Source organism: Callithrix jacchus, chromosome 5, assembly GCF_049354715.1.
Source record: "Callithrix jacchus isolate 240 chromosome 5, calJac240_pri, whole genome shotgun sequence".
NCBI lineage: Eukaryota > Metazoa > Chordata > Mammalia > Primates > Cebidae > Callithrix > Callithrix jacchus.
Genome location: NC_133506.1, coordinates 28,092,056 through 28,107,865, shown reverse-complemented (window position 1 = coordinate 28,107,865; position 15,810 = coordinate 28,092,056). Strand labels below are relative to the sequence as shown.

General features: G+C 39.6%; 1 long non-coding RNA gene across 1 annotated transcript; it reads left to right on the top strand.

Moving 5' to 3' along the window:
* Positions 1–6,246: 6,246 nt before the first annotated feature.
* LOC144582853 (uncharacterized) lies at positions 6,247–15,602 on the top strand. Its single transcript, XR_013536341.1, has 2 exons — positions 6,247–14,112; positions 14,323–15,602. It is a non-coding gene; the product is annotated as an uncharacterized LOC144582853 (long non-coding RNA).
* The last annotated feature ends 208 nt before the right edge of the window (positions 15,603–15,810 follow it).

Below are 15,810 nucleotides of genomic sequence, written 5' to 3'. Positions count from 1 at the left end.
CGTGATAGTGGGTAAGTTCTCATGAGATCTGGTCGCTTTATAAGGGGCTTCCCCCTTCTCTGGATTCTCATTCTTCTCCTTGCTGCTGCCATTTGAAGAAGGATATTTCTTTCCCCTTCTGCCATGACTGTAAGTTTCCTGAGGCCTCCCCAGCCTTGCTGAACTGTGAGTCAATTAAACATCTTTCCTTTCTAAATTACTCAGTCTTGGATATGTCTTTATTAGCAGTTTGAGAACACACTAATATATCTCACATGCCTAGGTGGTTAAGATGAATTCTAAAAATAAAATTTCAAGGAGCAGCTAATTCCTCTTAAATATAAGGTGATACAGAAAATAGTGGAAAGGAAAAAAGCTGCCTGATGCATTTTATGACATCATTTTGGCTACACAACTTGATTGAGGACAATATAAAGAAAGGTTATAGGCCCATTTCACTAATTAACATAGATGCAGAAATCAAAAACAAAAACAAAAAAACAGTGGACTGAATTTAACAGTATACAAAATATTTCAGAATCAAGTAAGGTTTATCCCAGGAGAGTAAGGATAGTAGCTTTAGCGTAATAATAAAGTAGAGAAAATCATGTGATTTTTCTTAGTTGATTCAGAAAAAGTGCTTGTTAAGTTTCAATACCCATTTATAATAACTTTAGGAAGTTAAGAACAGAAGAGAACATCTCTTGGCTGATACAAGTTTTGTACCCAAAGTTGTAGCAATCATTATACTTAACAGATATTTAAACTCATTTCCTTTAATATCAAGACATTGTGGAATGAGTAAACCAGGGGTTTATTAAACTGGAAGATGCCAGGTACAGTTAATACAATAATACCATAATTAACACACCAGAATTTATCTACTAAATGCCTAGATGAATGCTACATGCTGAGATTCTCATTCTTCTTTTGAAGCCTCCCAGAAAGCTAGAAGTAAAATCTTCACCATCCAGGTAGAAGACTGGAAGATTCTATTCCTGGAAATCTGAGCAGCACAAAAAGAAAAACCCAAAGATGCATAATTGGAAGGTTTTTCAACAGAGAACCTACCCTGATCACTTTGGAGTGAGGCTGAAAGTCAGCAAACTCCATATTAAAACACTAAGGATGTATAGAACACCGCGAACAATTCCGAGCATATGAATTTGGAATCCCAGAAAGAGGAGGAGAAAAGAATGGAGCAGAGGCAATATTTGAAGAGATTGTGGCTGAGAATATTACAAAGCTGATCAATGATATTGAGCCACAGATTTTAGCAGCACTATAAACCTCAGACAGGATGAATACAAAGAAAATATACCTCAGGATAGCATGCTGAAACTCTTGAAAACTGAAGACCAAGAGAAAATCTTAAAAATAGCTGAGGAGGATGGTGGTGGTGGTGGATTAACAGTTTGATTCCATAATTTCTGTCGAAAAATTAACTATGTCATATTGTTGCTTTTTTGAAGGTAAAGCACTGAAAGGAAATAACTGCAAATCAGAATTCTATACCCAACGAAAATATCCTTAAGAATGAACATGAAAGGACAATGTTTGAAGGCAAACAAAAACCGAGATAATTTTTTTAACCAAAAACACCCTTGAAGGCAGGAGGAAAATTATCTCAGAGAAAAACACAGAAATGCAGGAAGAAATGAAAGATAGAAGAAACAAAGCATAATACATAGTAAATATACCTGGAAAGTCTAAATTACTGGTTCTCATCTGGAGTCAGTTTTTCCTCCTGGGGGACATTGGCACTGACTGGAGACAATTTTGAGGCCATAACCTGGGATGGGGAGGTTGCTACTGGCGTCTAGTGGGTGGAGACTGGGGAGGCTGATAAACATCTTACAATGCCTAAGGCAGCTCCTACACAAAGAAGTACCTAGCCTAAAACGTCAACAGTACCAAGTTTGAGAAACCCTGATCTAAATGAATATTGAATGTATAAAACATCAAAAATAATATTGTCTTGTGAGGTTAAAATACTTAATTAAAAGTCAGCAATAGCATAAAAGTTCAGAGAGAGTAAATGGAATTAGTGATCTAAAATTCTTTAATTGCCTGAAAATTGTATGATACGAATTTATAGCATTTTGATCCTGTAGATTTATCAGAATCTATTAAGGTGCATGTTGTAATCTGTAGGTCAAAAAACAAATAATGAAAGAGGGCATAACTTAGTAATAGAGGATAAAAATGGAATAATTTCTGTTTTTGAAAATTCCGTTTAGTGGAATAATTTTCCATTAATGGAATCCAAAAGAAGACAACAAAAAAAGGCAAAAGAAATAAACAATAGGTAGGACAAATAGGAAACAAATACTAATATGATGGCCTTAAACCCAAATATATTAGTGTATACATAAAATACAAGCAGACTCAATGTTTTAATTAAAAATCAATACTGTGATAGTGCATCAAAAATTCAATGTTGTGGTGCTTAAATAAGACTTAACTGTAATATTAGGACACAGCAAATGTGAAAAATATAAGTCTGGAAAAATATATCATGCAAACACTAACAAAAAGAGAGCTGGTATGGCTGCATTTTAAAATTAAATTAAATTTGGTTTAATTCAATTTAATTTATTTCGAGTTCCAAGTTACATGTACAGGATGTGATGGCATCTCATGCCAATCAGAATGATGATTATTACAAGTCAAGAAAGAACAGTTGCTGGCAAGATTGTGGAGAAATAGGAATGCTTTTACACACTGTTGGTAGGAGTGTAAATTAGTTCAAACCTTGTGGAACTCAGTGTGGCAATTCTTCAAAGATTTAGAACCAGAAATACAATTTGACCCAGCTAGGTTAATACTGGACAAACCAATTTAAAGAAGGAGGGGTCGGGCGCAGTGGCTCACGCCTGTAATCCCAGCACTTTGGGAGGCCGAGGCGGGTGGATCACGAGGTCAAAAGATTGAGACCATCCTGGTCAACATGGTGAAACCCCATCTCTACTAAAAATACAAAAAAATTAGCTGGGCACAGTGGCACGTGCCTGTAATCCCAGCTACTCGGGAGGCTGAGGCAGGAGAATTGCCCGAACCCAGGAGGCGGAGGTTGCGGTGAGCCAAGATAGCGCCATTGCACTCCAGCCTGGGTAACAAGAGTGAAACTCTGTCTCAAAAAAAAAAAAAAAAGGAGAAATTATTCAAGATAAAGGGGAATCTTCCACAACAATAGAATGTTTAATCCAACAGGAAGACATAACAATCCTGAATTTGTATATAGTTAATAACCTGCTTCAAAATATATAAAGTGATAGAACAAAAAAAGATATTGTAATCATATTTATAAATGTTTAAAAACTCTCAGTAATGATAGAACAAAGAGAAAGAAAAATCAGTAAAATTCTAGAGTTAGACAACCAACATGGCCTAAATAACGTATATAGAATACTTCAAACAAAAATTGGAGCTAGACATACTTTTCAGGTATATTATATGAAACATTTAACAAAAATGATGATAAGTTAGGGTCATAAGTCAAGTTGCATTTCACAATTTTAAAACACAGGGAGCATATTCTCTGACTTCAGAGGAATTAAGCTAAATATCAATAACAAAAGATAGTTAGGAAAATCTCTATTGGAAATAAAGCAGTATTCTTCTTGATCTTCTAAATAACCCATAGGTTAAAGAAAAAAAAATCACAATGGGCACTGGAAAATATTATGAACTGAATAACAGTTAAATATGGCACATGAAACTTGTGAAAAGTAGGTAAAGCTGTTCTTAGAGGGAAATGTGTAGCTCCTGATGCATACTTTATAAAAGACAATTTGTGATCTAATTCTCTCTGTCATGAAGTCAAGAAAAAATATTGAATTAGATCTAAAGAAAAAGGACAGAAAGAAGAAAGATAATATCAGAAATTAATTCGATGAAAAGAGGCATAACAGAGAACATCAACCCAGAAAAAAGATAGCTCAATGGAAAAACTTAACAATAGTTATTAGACTTCTGATAAGACTTAATTAGAAGAGAAAAGCCACAAATTACTACTTATCAACAATGAAAAAGAGACCATCACTACAAATCTCTTTCATATTAGAAAGATCATAAAAGACCATTTTGAACAACTCATGCCAATAAGTTTGGAATTCAGATGAATTATACAATTCATCTAATTTTCCAATTTCCTTGAAAAACACAAATTACCAAACATGAAGGACACATGATGAAATAGAAATCTGAATAGTCTTCCTAGATTTATTAAAGAAATTGAATTTGTAATTCAAAAACTTTCCAATAAAATGCCAAGACAGAGGGCTTCACTGTTGAAATATTTCAAATGTGTAAGAATGATATAGAATACACTTACATAAACTCTCTCAGAGATGAGAAAAAGGTGAGACACTTCCTAACCTGTTTTATGAGGCCAGAATAACCTTGATATAAAAATATGATAGGAAGAGAAAATAGGACAATATCTACCATAAATATTGATGAAAAATCCCGAATTATTAACAATTCAAACTCAAATATATATATATATATATATGATAATCATGATTACATTGGGTTGATGTGAGAAATTCAAGCTTGGGTGAATATTTGAATCAATCGATGTCATTTACTATGTTAACAGAGAAAAATGAGAAAAATATCAAATGATTATCTCAAAAGCAAAAAGAGAAGCATTAAGTTAGATTCATTGTTAAATAACTCACAGCATACTAGGAATAGATGAGAATGCAGGAGGACCGGTCCCTGGACGACCTTGGCCAGTTGAGCTCATCCCCCTCTCGCCTGCAATTCTTAGGCAGAATGTACTAAAAATGCAACGTTTTGAGATGTCATGATTCCTCCTAGAATAGGATATTCTGCAATGTTGTGCTCCATGAGCCAAGCGGTGCCCAGGGTGGAGTGCTTTCAGTTTCCTTCAGTTGCAGTGCAATGTGGGTTATGTGCAGATGAGTATCCATCCACCCTGGGCAGCTTTCCTGAGCCTTGAGAACTGGCTGGCCATGGAGCGTAGGCTTCTGTTTGCTTTTGCTGTCTATTTGTGAGTAATAACGTTGTTCTGCCTGGCTTATTGAGTCAGTGTTCTCTGCCTGGATTGATGCAATTGGTAGAGAACCTTTGCAGAGAACTTCTAACAATAAAATGTGTTTGCATAAGCCCCACAGAAAACATCACACTTAATGGTGAATTATTAAGAGCTTTCCCCTGGTGATTGAGGGAAAAAGGAGGATGAGAGCATCCCATGCCTGCAACATAATATTGGTGGTTCTGGTCAGTGTAAACTGGGAAGAAAAAGAAAGAAAACGTATGAATGCTGGGAAGGAAGAGAAGAAGAAAAAAAGAAAGAAATAAAAACAAATGACATGTACATAAACATGTTAAAGTAAGTAGGATAAATGAATGGGCTTAGCAAGGCTGCAGACTATAATGACGAAATCAGTGTAATTTCTATGTTAGCAATAATTAGAACATGACATTTAAAAAAACAATGTGATTTCTGATAGCATTAAAAATGAAATATTTAAGAATATGGATGTGCAAGAGATTGACACAGAGAGTTGCACAATGTTACTGAAATATATTAGTCAATTGAAAAGCTTAATATTACATAGCTGCAAAGTTTTTCTAAAGTAATCTATAGAGTCAATGCAATCATAATAAAAACCAGCAGGTTGTTTGTGTGCGTGTGCAAATCTTTAAGTTGATTCTAAAATGCACATGAAAATGCAACAGACCAGAAATAGCCAAGGCAGTTGTGAAGAAGCACCAAGATGATGGATTCACTTAATTACTGGTGCTTCATAAGAGGACAGTATGGAACAGATGCAAAATAGACAAATAGACCAGTGAAATCGATGGGCCAGAAGCAGATTCACAAACATTTAGTTTCTTGATTTCATTGCAAAAGCACCACTAGAACACAGTAGGGGAATGGTGGTCTTTTCAGGAAATGATTCGACTTACATCATACACAGAAACAAATTCCAAGGGGGTTGTGCATCTAAATGTTAGAGGTAAGCACATTTAGAAGGTGGCATAGCAAGATATCTTCACGGCCTTTGGAAGGCGAGCGTTCCTTCCTTCCTCCTTCCTTCCTTCCTTCCTTCCTTCCTTCTTCCTTCCTTCCTTCCTTCCTTCCTTCTTCCTTCCTTCCTTCCTTCTTCCTTCCTTCCTTCTTTCCTTCCTTCCTTCCTTCTTTCCTTCCTTCCTTCCTTCTTTCCTTCCTTCCTTCCTTCCTTCCTTCTTCCTTCCTTCCTTCCTTCCTTCTTTCCTTCCTTCCTTCCTTCCTTCCTTCCTTCTTCCTTCCTTCCTTCTTTCCTTCCTTCCTTCCTTCCTTCTTCCTTCCTTCCTTCCTTCTTTCCTTCCTTCTTTCCCTCCTTCCTTCCTTCCTTCCTTCCTTCCTTCTTTCCTTCCTTCCTTCCTTCCTTCCTTCCTTCCTTCCTTCCTTCCTTCCTTCCTTCCTTCTCTCCTTCCTTCCTTCCTTCTCTCTCTCTTTCTTTCTTCTTTTTTTCCTTCTTTCTTTCTTTCTGATGGAGTGTTGCTCTGCTGTCCAGGCTATACTGCAGTGGCACAATCTCGGCTCACTGCAACCTCTGCTTCCTGGGTTCAAGTGATTTTCCTACCTCAGCCTCCAAAGTAGCTGGGACTACAGGCATATGCCACCATACCTGGCTAATTTTTGAATTTTTTAGTAGAGACGGGATTTCACCATGTTGCCCAAGCTGGTCTCAAACTCTTGAGCTCAAAGTTTTCTGCCCGCCTCAGCCCTCCAAAGTACTGAGATTACAGGCATGAGTCACTGCCCCTGGCCTTACATTTCTTAAATGGATGCAACAATCACTCACCATAAAAGAAAAAAGTGAAAAGTCAAGCCACAGAGTGGGAGAAGATATTTGTAGTAATATGTATCACCAGATAATGATACAATGAACATGGAAAATATTCCACATGTCAATTAGAATAGAAAAGACCACACAATTCAAAAAAATGGATAAAAGGCTTTTAAAGATATGAAGAGCTGCTCGACTTCATTAGACAGCAGAGAAATGCAAATTAAAATCTCAGTGAATTGTCATTACATATCTACCAGATGCCTATGACTTAAAAAAGAAAAAGGACAATATCAAGGGTTGCTGAGGATGCAGAGCAATTGGAACTCTTATACACTGGTTCTGGGAGTGTAAATCGTTACCACTAGTTTTGAAATCCATGTTAACATCTACTACAGAGTAATATACACAAGCCTTATTGAGGTAGGAGGTGGGACTCAACTCCAGAGGCAATGCTTGGACACTGGACCAAATTGAGGACTAGCTAGAACAGAAATGTGGCTGGAGCACTAAAAAACATCCTTACCAGTGTGCCATGCTGGTTTACCATTGCCATGGCAACACCAGAAAGTTACTGCCCCTTTCCATGGCACGGAACTGATGACCTGGAAGTTACCACCCTTTTCTGGAAATTTTCTGGATAATCCATGTATACATAAACAAGTGAAAGCAATCTACAGATAGATAAGTAGGATAAATTTATACCTATTTCAAAAATAAATTTTGATAAGCCTTTGGTTCCCATTGACCATGTGCTGAAGAAGTTCCTGCCCTGAAACCTGGCAGCCCGGACTGAGCACTCATTTCAGCTTACAGGGGCTTCTGCTTGCACCTACACCTGCAAGACCAAGGAAGGGCATGGCAAATTTAGAAATAGAAAATACAGAGTGACCCAGGCTCACTGACCACATTCTGGGAAGGCGTTCAATGCTGGTCCCATTGAATTCCTTGCAGACACCCTCATTGTACAAAGCTTCAAGTTTTCTGGGTTTTTCTTCAGTCTTGCCCTCTGATTTTTTTCAAAAGGGACTCTTCTAAACTGCGTGGACAGCTGACGCCAAACTATATCCCAGAAGATCTCTTCAGTTTGTTTTCTCTAGAAGCCTTCATTTCACAGCAATGATAGTGTCCCTCCTTCACACAGAGAAACAAGTACTTCTCACCTTGTTAAAACATGTGGCAATGTATTGTTTAGGAATACAGACTCAGGTGTTAGATGTATTTAAGCGAAAAATCGAAACAAAAAGTAATTAATACTGAAGTTCTGTTGTTTGTCTCTGGGGAGAGATGAGTCAGGAAGGATAAGAAGATATGAGTTGTACAAAATTGATTCAATTTCTCAATCTGGGTAGTAGGTATGATGTGGATGTTTATTTTTCTTTAAACTGTATATTTTAAACTTTCCGTTTATATCATACATTTTATAATAAAATATTGTTATAAAAAGAGATCTGCCAATACCTGTTATGACCAAAAGGATGAGAACCAAGACATTATGTGCTTCCTGGTAGAAATACACACTCTACTATAAACTAGTTTTAACAACAACAACAAAAGAGAGCAACTTGTATATGCGGGTACAATTTTTTTCCCCAGGAAATACAGAGGATTGAGGAACTTTATAGATAGTATAATGGAGATGAACCCAGCAAAATCCAGATTATATGAAGTCATATGGGCCAATCAACTCCTTTCCTCAACAAATAAATCACAAAGAAAGGAGAGATGTGAGTAGAAGAACTACAGAAGGAAATAGATCCGACAGAACAATCCAGTGATCGTACGGCTTTATTTAAATAAACACACTTCAGAGAAGCAAACTGAAAATTATGACATGTATGAAACTATTGGAAACTTGAACATCAGTGGTTATTGATGATATTAAGGAATAATTGATCTCTGTGAGCAGTACGATAAATTTGAAGGTCAGATTCTAAGTTCAACTTATTTTAGTTCTTGCTTTTAATGTCTTAAGAAAAAGAAACCTCATAAAGTTTTATATATCCAACGGAAGAAGTGCATCAATGGCTAGGCTAAGTGACAAGACACATTTGTAATCATATCCTTCAATTTTCAAAACTCGTTATTGGAATTTGGGTAAGTAAACTGTATCTTCCTTGCTATCAGTCTTACAAAATGATTGGAAAGTATTGCGTTTTTATATTTTCAAAAATCTGCTCAGAATGAAGGAAAACTCTGTGTTTATAAGACTTTATAACAAGTTAAAATTCTGTTTGTGAGGGTGCAAATATGGGGGCTTTGGGTAATAAATATATTTGTGTGACAATGGAAATGTTTCCAAACATACACTGTTCAAAATGCCTCATTATGGCATGTATTTTCTTTTAAAAGCAGCTACTTTTCACTCCGTGGCAAATAAAGAAACTTTCCTTCTCTTTTACCCAGTAGTAATAGATTGTGTGCTTGCTTACTTGAAGAATATGTGTGAGGTCACATACTAGTGACAGCTACTTGTCATCACAGAAAAGTCTGGATATCTGGAACCCTTTTAGTTTCCCTGTTTTTTTTTTTTTTTTTTTAGGTACATTGTCCAAAGGACAGTCTGTGTAGACCAAAGATTTCTTAGGGTCATTTCCACTCTCATTATAAAATGTGTTAAAGATTCAATCACATTTGGCCAGTCTCGTTTTAATAAATTTAACCTCATAGGTGACATCCGTTTTTCTCTTCATCTTGCTTCACTGCTTGCTAAGAACGACACAGTAAATGCATTTGATGGTTGTGCTTTCTTTGTTAACTTTACTGTAATTTTTTTCTTAAAAAGCAAACAATAATTCAGCCGTTCCACCACTAGTGATTACACGTACACATTTCCACCCTAAACACTTTTTCAGTCATTTACTATTGAGACTATAATGGTTTAGTGGCTCACAAAAAAAAAAAAACGGCCTTTGGTGTATTTCATTATTGAAATGGAAGCCAGCAAACGCCACATAGCGAGACATGTTGGAAACATCTGTACTTTCATTCAATTCTCTGGCAAACCTCGGTAAAGCATGATTTGTTCTAATGTGTGTATCTTTAAATCTTCAGCATTGTTTGCTATGCGTTTCCAACCGCGTTGCTAATAAAAGCAGGCAGTTTAACTTGCCGCTGTATTGCCGTCTCTGTATTATTGCAGCCATTTTTACTGGGACATAAAGAAGGGTTTACCCAATGGTAGGTAGCTTTTTTTGTTTTTCTTTATTTAAAAACTTCAATATTTTTCAGTAAGCTATGTGAAACTTTGAAAATACAGGATTGAGTATCTCACAATTATGAACATTGCTTAAAGGTCTCATAGATACTTGCTTCTGCACCCCGAATGTATGTAGGTCTTGGTTATGACTTTACATCACCTTCAGCTCGAAGCTTCAAGCCACCACACAGGGATGGAATTCATAGTCCACGACAATGGTGGTATATGTTTATTATCAGTAGTCTTCACTGTAAGTTCAATATTTTGGGCTGAATTCTTCTCACTAATTAGATTGTTATAATTTTTACCTTGTCATGAGGCTAACGGGAGGTATTGGGAATGGAAGGGTCCGTTCTATCATTGATTTTCATCCTTTCTGCTTGTGATATTTGGATTATCTTCAATCCGTTGTTTCTTGGCTAGAATATTTTTAAGCCACTTTCCCCGGTTGAGAAAGGTATTTAGTTAAAGCTGGATTCATATAATCTGTACATTCATTTAATGAGGCTCATAAAAGTCACCAAGTGGACATGCCACGCTCAGCTGGAGTGGTGGAGTTCCTGTATTTCCTTAGGGGGACCTCTGGTACCAATTCTACAAGACTGACACACAGACCCAGGGAGGGCACTATTGTCAATTAGTATAACGTGTTTCAGTAAAACTTAATCACTTTGCAATTTTTACATAAAACTTACAAATAGATGTCCTGATATTTTCTTTTTTACCCAGTGGATTGTCACGCACCCCCCATGTGGAGACCGTGGCTTAAGGTTGTATGTGTGTGTCTGTGTGTGTACCTCTCCAGTAAGAGAAGTTAATATTTACAGACTATCTTCTAGTGCCAAGTACTGTATTAGCAGGGTGCCACAACTGATTTTCATGGGTGCCACCAGGCTAAGCCCTTTGCACACATGCTCTGCAGCAACCCTATGAGTTAGGTATCATTACTTGCCTACTGTTCAGGTGAGAGAGGCCAGGTATTTCCTTGGTTCATCTGGGGACCTGCTGTGGGGAAGGGATATCTTTCGACACCTGGAAACACACGATCTCGCTCACTCCTCAGAACCCTTCAACATCTTAGCTTTTGATCTTATTGATTTTTAACTATTAAATTCCTTTTAGTTTTTAACTATTTTTGTTGTTGCTGTTTGTTTGTTGTTTTTTTGTAGGGACAGGGTCTAGCTTGTAGGCCAGTCTCAAACTCCTGGTTTCAAGTGATACTCCTGCCGTGGCCTCCTAAAGTGTTGGGATTACAGGCACGAGCCATTGTGCCAGTCAACTAATACCTTTTGAAAATAGTGCTCATCCATGTACTATGTGAAGTCTCTCACCTATCCCCTGCGGCCAAGACGGGTAACCTCAAGGGGGCAGGAGCCCAGTTAATCTTGAGCAGTTACATCATTAGCGTCTAGCAGAGCGGCTAGCAAAGCGGGCAAGCCAATCTTTGTTAAAAAATATGTGAATTGAAAGTTTTACTTCTGAAAGACAGGAAACATACAAGCCTATCTAAAATATGGGCTAAGCATCCTTTAAAATGTTTTCTCTCTCTTTTTTTTTTTTTTTGAGACGGAGTTTCGCTCTTGTTACCCAGGCTGGAGTGTAATGGCGCTACCTCGGCTCACCGCAACCTCCGCCTCCTGGGTTCAGGCAATTCTCCTGCTTCAGCCTCCTGAGTAGCTGGGATTACAGGCACGCGCCACCATGCCCAGCTAATTTTTTGTATCTTTAGTAGAGACGGGGTTTCACCATATTGACCAGGATGGTCTCGATCTCTTGACCTCGTGATCCACCCACCTTGGCCTCCCAAAGTGCTGAGATTACAGGCTTGAGCCACCGTGCCCGGCCCAATGTTTTCTCAATTAATAAAATCTTCATGTGATCTTGAAAATGATAGTACCCTTCTCTGTATTTGACTAATTTTATTTGATGCTGTCTTGAGAGAGGCTTCTTCTCATAACCTTGCAACTTCTAAATAGGGGATTACAATACCAGCTGAAGCACCAGGCTTTGCATCCTGGAAAAATTAAATCTCAGCTCTAGGCTGTGTATTAATCATATAGACATGAGCAAACAGTTGGTTAACATTGGAAACCTGGATATTTTTCTGAGCATTCATTTAGAATTTTAAACGAACTTTTCTCGCGTGTTTATGAGAGGCTTTGTAAAAATACCTCCAACCTTTTCTGAACTGAGGCTCAGCTTATTTTTCTTTCCTCACTATAAATGCAATGCCACTGGCTCATTTCTAGAGTTTCTCTGTCAGCCAGAGAGGCTGTTAATTTCAGCAATGTTGCATGATTTTCTACCAAATTGAGTTGGCTTAAATTCACTCAAGAAGTTTTATGGCTACTAAAAGTTCTTAAGGGGTTCCTTTCAAAGTGAGCTGAGACCAGAAGGATCACTTTGTGGCATACACACGCTCTTGTTCCTTATGTTCTCCTTGCCTTTGGAAGAGATCCTGCGTGAAGCCTCCCTGTAGAATCACAGAGGGCTCCATTTCACGACCTTCACAGCTGCAGCAATTGCTTGTTTATAAATCAGATGGATCCCTGGGGAGAGTGCTTTCCCCTCAGCCGGCCTAGGTTTCTACCGCATATGAGCTATAGCTGAATCTAAAATTATGAATAAACTGATAACAAGCAGAAGGATATATTTTCGGCATAGCATCTTCAAGCATGGCGGCATGCCGTGGAACATGGGAATGAATGTGTTAAAATCCTTCCTACTAGATGAGGGTCCCCTGGCCAGGGAGTTCTGCCGGCAAGAATCTTTCCTTTGTCTCAGCATGCCCCCAGCTGGCAGACGGGGCTCACAATTTGCTTTCCAATATCTCAGCCTGGCTATAGGATCTGGTGTTTAAAAGAAAAAGGGTACTCGAAGATTTCCCCAGCCTGTAACGCTCTGGGCAAATAATAGCCTTTGCGGGGTGATCTTGGTCTGCTGCAACACTCAAGGCTTAACTATTCAAATAGAGTTCCTTCTCTGCTGGAGAACAAGCCATTCATTCAAGCTTGGTTTATCTGCTCCAGGCCTTGTTTTTTTTGCATTTTTGCATCAACATTTTCCCACTCTCTCTACCCCTCCTCCACCCTCTGTGGTGACAGAGAAGGGAACATGAATTATGGTCAGGGTCGCACCGGCTGTTCTAATCTGTATGGTTTAGTCAGTGGGCCTACTAGGGGCAGGGGAAACTCTTAACTTTGGGTCTAGGGAATGTAGCAGGTGCTGATGGTAGCCTGCCACTACTCCCTTCGCCCACCGGGGAGATGTCCTGCAGACACTCCCTCCCCCGTCAGTTTCCTGTTCCTCTCTGTCAGAAGGTGTTGTCTGTAGACTGTGCTTATCCATGGGACAAACCAGAAGTGCCAGGGAGTTAACACCCGGGAGTGACCCTCAATCAATGATGAGTGGGAATTAATGGAAACACGTTCAGCGTCCTCACTTCTCAGAGGGACAATTCCTTACAGACTCCCAGACTGTCCTGGGGATTTCATCCCGGGTGCCTACGGCAGTCCCCCACTCACTAACCCATACCGGGTTCCCTCCTGCCTGGCTCTCTGCACTTCCCCACAGGGCTTCCTGGGGTCAGGCTCTCTCCACTTCCCCAAACCAACCACTTGAACTCAAACCTTCATCTCAGGCCCTGCTTTGGGGAAAAGCCATGCTAAGTCAGGCACCCTGTACAGTTGGTGGGAGGTGCAACTGGACAGGCCAGCTAGGGTTATGAGCCAGGCATGGGACTCAGTCAGCAGAGGAAGGGGAGCTTTTTGTGAACTGGTCCATCACAGGGGGCTCTGGTTGTCACCCCAGAGTGGTGACTTTTCTAATTTGCTCACAGTTTCTTTCAATGCAGCAGCCTTAGCCAATAGAGGCTTGCCGGTTGAGTTACTGCTTGTGACCTCTTCTCTGCTTTCTGTCTTCTTGAGGGAGGTGTTATATCCTGCCCTGGGTGACCTCCCAACTCAGCCCAAAGCCCTTTTCCCAGAGGACTCTGTCTCCTAGAGATCACCACCTCCACGGAGCTTGTTGACCAGGAAGTCACAGAAAAACTTTGTGAGAGCAAGGCCACCACTCGCCATGAAAACGTAAGAACGGTTGCAATTTAGGACAACTGGTGACATTCAGGTGAGTGATTGGTTTTGATTAAATTGATCTGTATAAACTTGAATCAACATGTTACTAAAAATAAATCATGTGTATAAACTATTATGCAGTTTCTACTGAAACTAAATATATGCATACCAGCAACTTCACTCTCAGGCATAGATCCAACAGAAATGATTCAATGTGTCTACAAAAAGACATGTTAAGACATGTTTTTTTTTTTTTTTTGAGATGGAGTTTCACTGTTGTTACCCAGACTGGAGCGCAATGGCACGATCTCAGCTCACCACAACCTCCGCCTCCTGGGTTCAAGCAATTCTCCTGCCTCAGCCTCCTGTGTAGCTGGGACTACAGGCATGCACCACCATGCCCAGCTAATTTTTGTATTTTTAGTAGAGACGGGGTTTCACCATGTTGACGAGGATGGTCTCTATCTCTTGACTTCGTGATCCACCCAACTCGGCCTCCCAAGGTGCTGGGATTACAGGCGTGAGCCACCGCGTCCGGCCAAGACATGTTAACAGTCATTTCAACATTCCGAATCTTACTACAAAGCAACAGTAATCAAAACAGTGTAGTACTGGCAAAAGGATAGACATGTAAACAATGGAACAGAATTGAGAGTCCAGATATATAATCACGTGCCTATGGCCAACTGATTTTCAACAAGGGTGCCAAGACCGTTCAGCCATACCCATAAGACTGAAGTCGGACCTTACCTCATATTATATACAAAAACTAACTCAAATTGGACCAAAAATCCAAATGTAAGCCTAATAAAACTCTTAGAAGAAAACATAAAGGCAGAATTTCAGATTTTGCAATATATTTTGAGATACAATATGAAAAGCACAAACAACTCAACGATTGGTCAGTGCAGGGTGTAAAGTCAGCTCCCTTGTACCAACAGCTTGGAGGTCCTGGTGGGATCACCTGATACCTGGAGACCTCACTCCAGTCCAGAGTTTTTCAGCCTCTGCTTCCTTCACACCTCACAGGTGTTGATACCAAGAGCGCTGCCTAAAAACTCAGCTTCTGCCTCCTGGGGAAATTGACCTGTAATAATGAAGTTCCAGCACAGGTAAAACTACTTGATAATGGCATTCAGAATAGCAGTTCCTCAGAGTTGGGGGCAGGGGTGTGTGGTTACTGTCTGGGTCTGGACGTCCTGCTCCTTCATGTTTGGTCCTCATGGGGCTGCACCACCTGGTCTGTTCATGGTCATCTCTGAGCTGCAGCTGCGTAGGTAACACCCTTTACATTCCCAGGGCTGGTGGGGCCATAGCGCTCTGCTCACAGGGACAGCTCCCAGCCACGAGTCCATGAGCCCTGCTCCAAACCTGACTCGCTCACCTGTAAAATGAGGGAGTCAAATTCGATGATTTCCTCTTTTGATATGGCTTTTTTTTGTTGCAAAAGATTATATACTTGTTATGAAAAAACCTAAACTGTTCTGGAAAGCATAATGAAGAGAATAAAGACTCCTGCTTCCCAGGATTGTTTATCATCAACAGTTTGGTAAATATCCTTCCTGACACTTCTCTATGTGAATTGTACACCTTCTGTGCCCTCTTCATAGCCCCTTGACCCGCCTTTCAACTCCAGTTGTTGCCACGGCCACCAGCTGTGCCGGTATAACTCCAGCTCCCCTGGCTATCCCTTGCTCTATGCCCCAGAGCACCCCTGCCACTGCAGGATGGAACACTTGCCATCATTCTG